This window comes from Trichomycterus rosablanca, chromosome 25 (genome assembly GCF_030014385.1).
Source record: "Trichomycterus rosablanca isolate fTriRos1 chromosome 25, fTriRos1.hap1, whole genome shotgun sequence".
Classification (NCBI taxonomy): domain Eukaryota; kingdom Metazoa; phylum Chordata; class Actinopteri; order Siluriformes; family Trichomycteridae; genus Trichomycterus; species Trichomycterus rosablanca.
Window position 1 is genome coordinate 11365303 of NC_086012.1, and position 7198 is coordinate 11372500.

The window sequence follows — 7198 nt, forward strand, 5'->3', positions numbered from 1 at the left end:
ATGGTTTTCACACTCCTTTTGAGTTTGTCATTAGGCTTGTTTGTTACCTGTGTTTGGCTAGCTGTTAGTGCTTTGAACCAGTCTCAGCCAAGAACATTTCCTACTCAGTTAACCATCCTGATTTATTGCACCTGTTTTGAGTTTGTTCGCACCGGTCACAGCCATGTACACTTCCCACTTGTTTTCAGCCCCCAGAGCTTTCATGTTTTACTGTTGGCTAGCTTTGGTTAGTGCTGCACACCTTTTCAGCCATGTACACTTGCCACCTGTTTTCAGTCACCAGAGTGTTAGCCTTGGTTTTCCCACCTGTTTTGAGTTTGCATTAGCCTTGTTTGCTACCTGTTTATACCCTTTTGTGTTTGGCTAGCTTGTTGTAGCACTTTGCACTGGGGTGTTCCAGAAAGCGGGTTAAGTGATTAAACCGGGTAAGTTAACTCAGAATTAAGGAATCCAGAAACCGAGATTAAAGAGAGCCTGTGTCAGTTACTATAGCAACTTATGCTCTGAAGCTAACCTGCTCGCTGAATGAATGAAAATGAAATGAATGAATGAATGAATGAAAACCCTATCTGTACACAAGAAAGTCTTTGCAAAATTATGTCAAAGAATGATTTTACTACATATCGATGAATGTTGCAACTGCCCTGTTATGGGTCTATTCAAGTATTATTTTTTACACATTTGCAATATTACACTTTGTGGATCAGCCCTCACTTCTTTGCAGACTTTATGCATTGCTCTCTGTTTTCTGTATGTTGGTCCATCCAAAAAGTATGCCTAGCATTGAAACTCTTGTTCGTCTGTAATAAACATCAAAGATGAATGCCACAGAATAGCAGGTTTGTCTTTAATAATAAAGATAAAAACTGAAAAGTAATAAAAAAATTGCTCTGCACCATCTTAAGGATTCCCAAGGGTTAGTGGCTGCATGGATGGTGCCCACATTCCCATTAAAGCACCAGCAGAAAATGAAAAGGATTAGGTGAACAGCAGACAGAATATCCCTCCACGTACAGGTAGTGACCATTATCTTAAAAAATAAACAAATGTTTTAAATAAAACAGTGTAACATTTAATACACATTCTGCAACTTACTGTTCTCCATCAAGATCTCATGTGATGCTACCCACATTACAAATATTGAAGCCAAATGGTCAGGCTCTGTGCATGATCACTGAAAATAAAACAGTGCAACGAGTTAATTTCCTTGTCCTTATTCTTTAGTGAGGACATTTATATTTATACACCCTTAGCACCGACACCCATCTTAAATTCAAGCAACTAAATTTCTAGCCTTGTCTGTTTTATATGCTCCACCTGAGGATCACACTTTGCAATTTGTTTCTCCAGATGGCCCTTGTATAGATCATTTACACCCAACTTGAAAGAAAGAGGCAAAAATAGTTATGATCAAACATAGCTTTTTGTGTTCTCAATATTTCAGATATTTGGTAAGACATTTTTACTGTTCTAAGCTGAGCTTTGGATGTGGATGGTCCCTCATCTGATTCGGGACTGCCCATCACATTCTGTTAGAGGACTGTCATACACATTACCATGGTAGATCAAATGAAATGCCATGCTCTATGTTCAACATATCCTGTACCTCTATAGGCCCACCTTGAGGCAGAGGAGATGGTTTCTCTATCATCCTTCATCCTTTTTTTGGATTAAAGAACATTATTTATACTCATCCGGATCTAGGGACATTTAGATCACTAACAATTGCAGGAGGCTCAAAACCACACCACCAATCACTGGAGAGATGGCAATAAAAAGTGTTCAGACTGTACCAATGCAGTTCTTAATATTCCACAGTTTTTGCACTACAGACTAATGATTTACATGTAATAAACATGCCTTGAACATAGACAGTTTTTGTATTTTATTCTTATCTGCTGCTTTGTGCAACTGATTCCACTTGGATTACACCTAGATTGAGTAAATGAAAGGGAAAAAACGTGTAAAATCGTGACAAACTGACATATTAAACATTTTGCCCTATCCTTCTGCTAAATGTTGAATTATGTTTCAACAAGTTTTTTTTTTTTATTTAAACTCACGCATTAACTCACATTCAACTAACTTTTTTTTTGCCATTTGCGACATCTTTTTTTACGGACGACGCTGTATTACTTTTACATTTAAAACATTTTCATGATCTGCACATGCAAACATTAAAATAAACAGTTCTACTGGTGTCAAATATTACGGACTACTTTTTCTTTCATTCACATCCATGATGAATCCATTTATCGCCACTCCATTGAGAATGCCTGTTTAGAGTTAACCGTGAACGCGCTTCTGCTGGGTTCAATCCACTCAGAGTTGAGGAATCTAACCCTGAACCGCTTTTCTGGAACAGAAAACTCCGGCTATGACACGGTGAGATAAGTCAACTCGGAGTTCAGGTTTAAGTTTGAAGTTTGTTAAACCCGCTTTCTGGAATACCCCCCTGGTCTCAGCCATGTACTGTACATCAAGAGTCAGAAACGACTCTTTTCAAACGAATCATTCATTGGAATCGAATCAGGGAGCTGTGCTCTTATCTATGGTAAAGATTAATTCGTTCTGCTCACTCTTTTTTATTACGGTATCGTGTTCAAACAACTTAATGAATCGGTTCATTTGTTAAAGAGATTCAGTCTGGTCCAAGCTTTGATAAACACACTGTATAAACCAATCAGGGCATCCAAATTCAAAGTTTGGGCGGAATTTCAATCTCTCTCTTCATTGGCTGTTGAATAAACGACAGCTTAGTGAACGAATTACCAGTTTCAGCTTTTTTTTTTTTTACCGGGAAAGCCGAGAGAATAAACGATCTACTGTATATCCACTTCTTCAGTCATTCGGATTGAGTGACGAAACGTATCTCTACAACAAACTTGTGTCCAGATGAACTGATTCAACTTTGTAGATTTGTGTACCTGGATTATTAAGCATGCATCAACAGATCTACTGTATAACGACTTTTCATCAGTTAGGTGGACAAAAACAGTTGGGAATGTATTTTATATATTCTGGAAATATTCTGGAAACATACAAGATGGTCGCGAAAGGAAAAGAAGAAGTGGATTATATCCCTAATGAAACAACACACATATAAGTAAGCCGCTGTTTTTTTTTTTGCTGTTGTGTGATTGATCTGGGTCGCGGTTCTGCTGTTTACTGTGCGCAATTCATTTTGCAATGATGGCAAAGCATGATCAAATATTGTGATTTTTTTTTTATGCTCATACACACAGACATTTCATTCTTTGCTTGATTAATTTATATTAGTTCACCCCCCCATCTGCTACTGACCTGGCTCGTATTTGGGCATTAAGAACCCTGATTTGCATTACCTGTTTTGAGTTTGCTATTATCCTTGTCTGTTACCTATTTAAACCCTTTTGTGTTTGGCTAGCTTTTGTTAACGCTTTGCACCGGTCTCAGCCATGCACACTTGCCACCTGTTTTCAGCTCCCAGTGCTTTAGCCCTGGTTTTCACACCCCTTTTGAGTTTGCCATTAGCCTTGTTTGTTACCTGTGATTGGCTAGCTGTTGTTAGTGCTTCGCACCAGTCTTGGCAATGTACACTTTCCACCTGTTTTCAGTCGCCAGAGTTTGCCATTAACCTTGTCTGTTATCTATTTAAACCGTTTTGTGATTGGCTAGCTTTTGTTAGCGCTTTGCACCGGACTCAGCCATGTACATTTCCCACCAGTTTTCAGCCCCCAGAGCTTTAGCCTTGGTTTTCCCACCTGTTTTGAGTTTCGTTAGCCTTGTTTGTTACCTATTCAAAACCTTTTGTGTTAGGCTAGCTTTTGTTAGCACTTTGCACTGGACTCAGCCATGTACACTTCCCACTAGTTTTCAGCCCCCAGCGCTTTAGCCTTTGTTTTCACACCCCTTTTGAGTTTGCCATTAGCATTGTTTGTTACCTGTAATTGGCTAGCTGCTGTTAGCGCTTCGCACTAGTTTTGGCCATGTACACTTCTTACCTGTTTTGAGTTTTGTTAACCCTCATGATTTGCTGCACCTGTTTTTGAGTTTGCTGTTAGCCTTGTTTGTTACCTATTTAAACCCTTTTGTGTTTAGCTAGCAGTTTGTTTCATCCTGATTTATTGCACCTGTTTTGAGTTTGAGTTTGTGCAGGTCTCAGCCATGTACACTTCCCACCCAGACATCCCAAGTATCCCGGAAGTTCCGGGAGTCTCCCGCATATACATAGCGGCTCCCTGATGCCCGCAAGTCAGATAAAATCTCCTGGAATCTAGAACGAGCGACACAAACGCGACACAGACTTTTTTCCCCGATTGCGTATTAAATCCATTATCTGATATACTGTACAATCTAGTGCACTATGTAGGGAACATAAATGCGTGATCTGATATACAATCTAGTGCACTGTGTATGGAACATAAATCAATTGTCTAATTCACTATCTAGTGCACTATGTAGGAAACATAAATTCGTTATCTAATATACAATTTAGTGCACTATGTAGGGAACCTAAGTCCGTTAACTAATACACTACCTAAAGCATTATGTAAGAAACATAAGTCTATTATCTAGTACACTAGCTAGTGCACTAAGTAAGGAACATAAATTATTTTCTAATATACAATCTAGTGCACTATGTAGGGAACATAAATCTATTATCTTTCACACTATCTAGTGCACTATGTAGTACACATGTGTTTTTAACGCAAACAGTTAGCTTAGTAGCTCAGTTAGCAGCTCCTAAAAGTTCTTAGTTTATTTTTTTGTTGTTGTTTTTTTTTTTTTTTTTGGGGGGGTTGGGGGGTCGGGGTCGAGGTCCGGGGGTACCTCCCTGAAATGAGTTTTTGCAACTTGGGATGTCTGCCCACCTGTTTTCAGCCCCCATCACTTTATTGTTTGCTACCTATTTAAACCTTTTTGTGTTTGGAGACTAGTGCAGAGCATCACTGGAGTCTATATTAAGTGGTTTCTGATTCTACTGGCTCTTACTTTGATTTCTCTTGTTCCCTAGCTTGTTTACAGATCAAGTTTTGACTAAGATTTGGTTTTTTGGACAGTTTGCTTATGAATATTTAATAAACATGGACTTGCATCCTAATAACTATCTGTAATTCTTTGTTATTACAGGAAATTTGACCAAATCTTGAATATTTATATTTTATTAGCTTTCATGAAGCTTGTATAAAAATTAAAACAGATTAAATTTTCTGTTTGTTGATCACATCTGCAGAAAATCAATCACTGAAAATGAAACAATATTTGGGAAACAATAACTGAGGAACGCAGCTGACTCATTTCACTATGAAACTAAGCCATGAGCAGAACCGAAGTTTGGAATGGTAATGGAACTCGAAAGATGTGAAGTTTTCCATCTTGGTGTCGTTTCTGATAAATGTACGATGTTTAGCAAGGCTTAAATTGCGAACGCGAGCCTCCTCTGGATGGAATCAGCCAATAGGAAACCTACACCTCATTGATTTGACAAAATAAAAGAGAAAACATGATAAAGAATAAAAATTTTCTTTATTTTCAGATTATTTTAATGCACTTTATACAGCAAGTTCATTTCATTAGGGGAAATTCTCTTGCTGACTGTCTTCTCCGGCTGCTCTTGGTTTGGTCTGCTCTTGATTTCTTCCATTTGTGGAGAGCTTTTTCCAGCTCCATGCATCAGAGGTCGTGTTTAAATCGGGGCGTGGTTCACGTGAACAAATCGGGCGCTTGTTTTATTATAAAAAAAATCATGCATGGTCTGGCTACTTGAAACCGATAGCCCAGTGTGTTTAAAAAAAAGGACATGAAGACTACAAAGGATTGTGGGTAATTCACTCAAGCAGAACGTGTTTGAATATTATTTTATTACCTCAGAAATCCAAATAATTCTGAAGATTATTTCACAACTGACTGAACTGTTGACACAGCTGGCCTTATTCACCAGGTCACACATCCAGCTGTTGGGTTCAAACCGGGACACACCTTACAGGTTAAAAAGCCAAATGTGCTGTATTTGGATTGGAGATGTTAGTTACAGTATATTCGCTTCTCTGCTGTTAGCCTCTCTATTTAATCTGATTAATGACCGACCTTTAAGTTTGTGTTAACAGTCTAGGGAGGGCCCTTTTTTTGTTCCAGCATGAATCCAGGTTCATAAAGAGGGCCCAGATAAGAGTCATCCAGTGGCCTGCAGAGTTATCCAGTCCTGACTTTCATCATATTGAACTCTGTTGGAGTGAATTGGAACATTGCATGGTTTTTATTTTCACCGTAAGCGTTAGTGCCAGACTCCAAATATTATTATTATTATTATTATTTATTATCATTATTATTATTTATTTTTATTATTAATATTATTATTTATTATTATTATCAGTATGATTAATTCTTCTTATTATTATTATTATTAATTCTTGTTATTATTTATTATTATCATTATGATTATTTTATCATTATTTATTATTATTGTTGTTATTATTATTTATTATTATTGTTTTATTGTTATTATTATTTATTATTCATTGTTATTATTATTATTATTTATTATTATTATTTATTATTATTATCACATTATTATTATTATTATTATTATTATTATTACTATTATTATTACTATTATTATTACTATTATTAATAGGGGGCAGTTGTAGCCTAGCGGTTAAGGTACTGGACTAGTAATTAAAAGGTCGCTAGTTCAAGTCTCACCACTGCCAGGTTGTCACTGTTGGGCCTTTCAGCAAGGCCTGTATTTATGGCATTTACAAGATGCTTTTATCCAAAGCAACCTACAATTATGGCTGAATACAGTATGGGTAAGTAAGGGTTAAGGGCCTTGCTCAGGAGCCCAACAGTTGCAACTTAGCCGGTGATGGGGCTCGAACTGGCAGCCTTTGGATTACTAGTCCAGTTTCTAACCACTGAGCAACAAAAATCGATGCTGCTGGGCAGTGGTAGATCACTGGGTAAAGTACCAGACTAGCAATCATACGGTTGCCGGTTCAAGTCCCATCATAGTCAAGTTGCCACTGTTGGGCCCTTGAACAAGGCCCTTGATGCTCAATTGCTGTAATTGTGTTCAGTCATAACTAAGTCGCTTCGGATAAAAAACGTCTGCTGCTGGCGAGTGGTAGCTCAGCAGGTAAAGTACCAGACTAGCAATTAAAAGGTCGCTGGTTCAATCCCCACCTGGACTAGCAATCATAAGGTTGCTGGTTCAAGT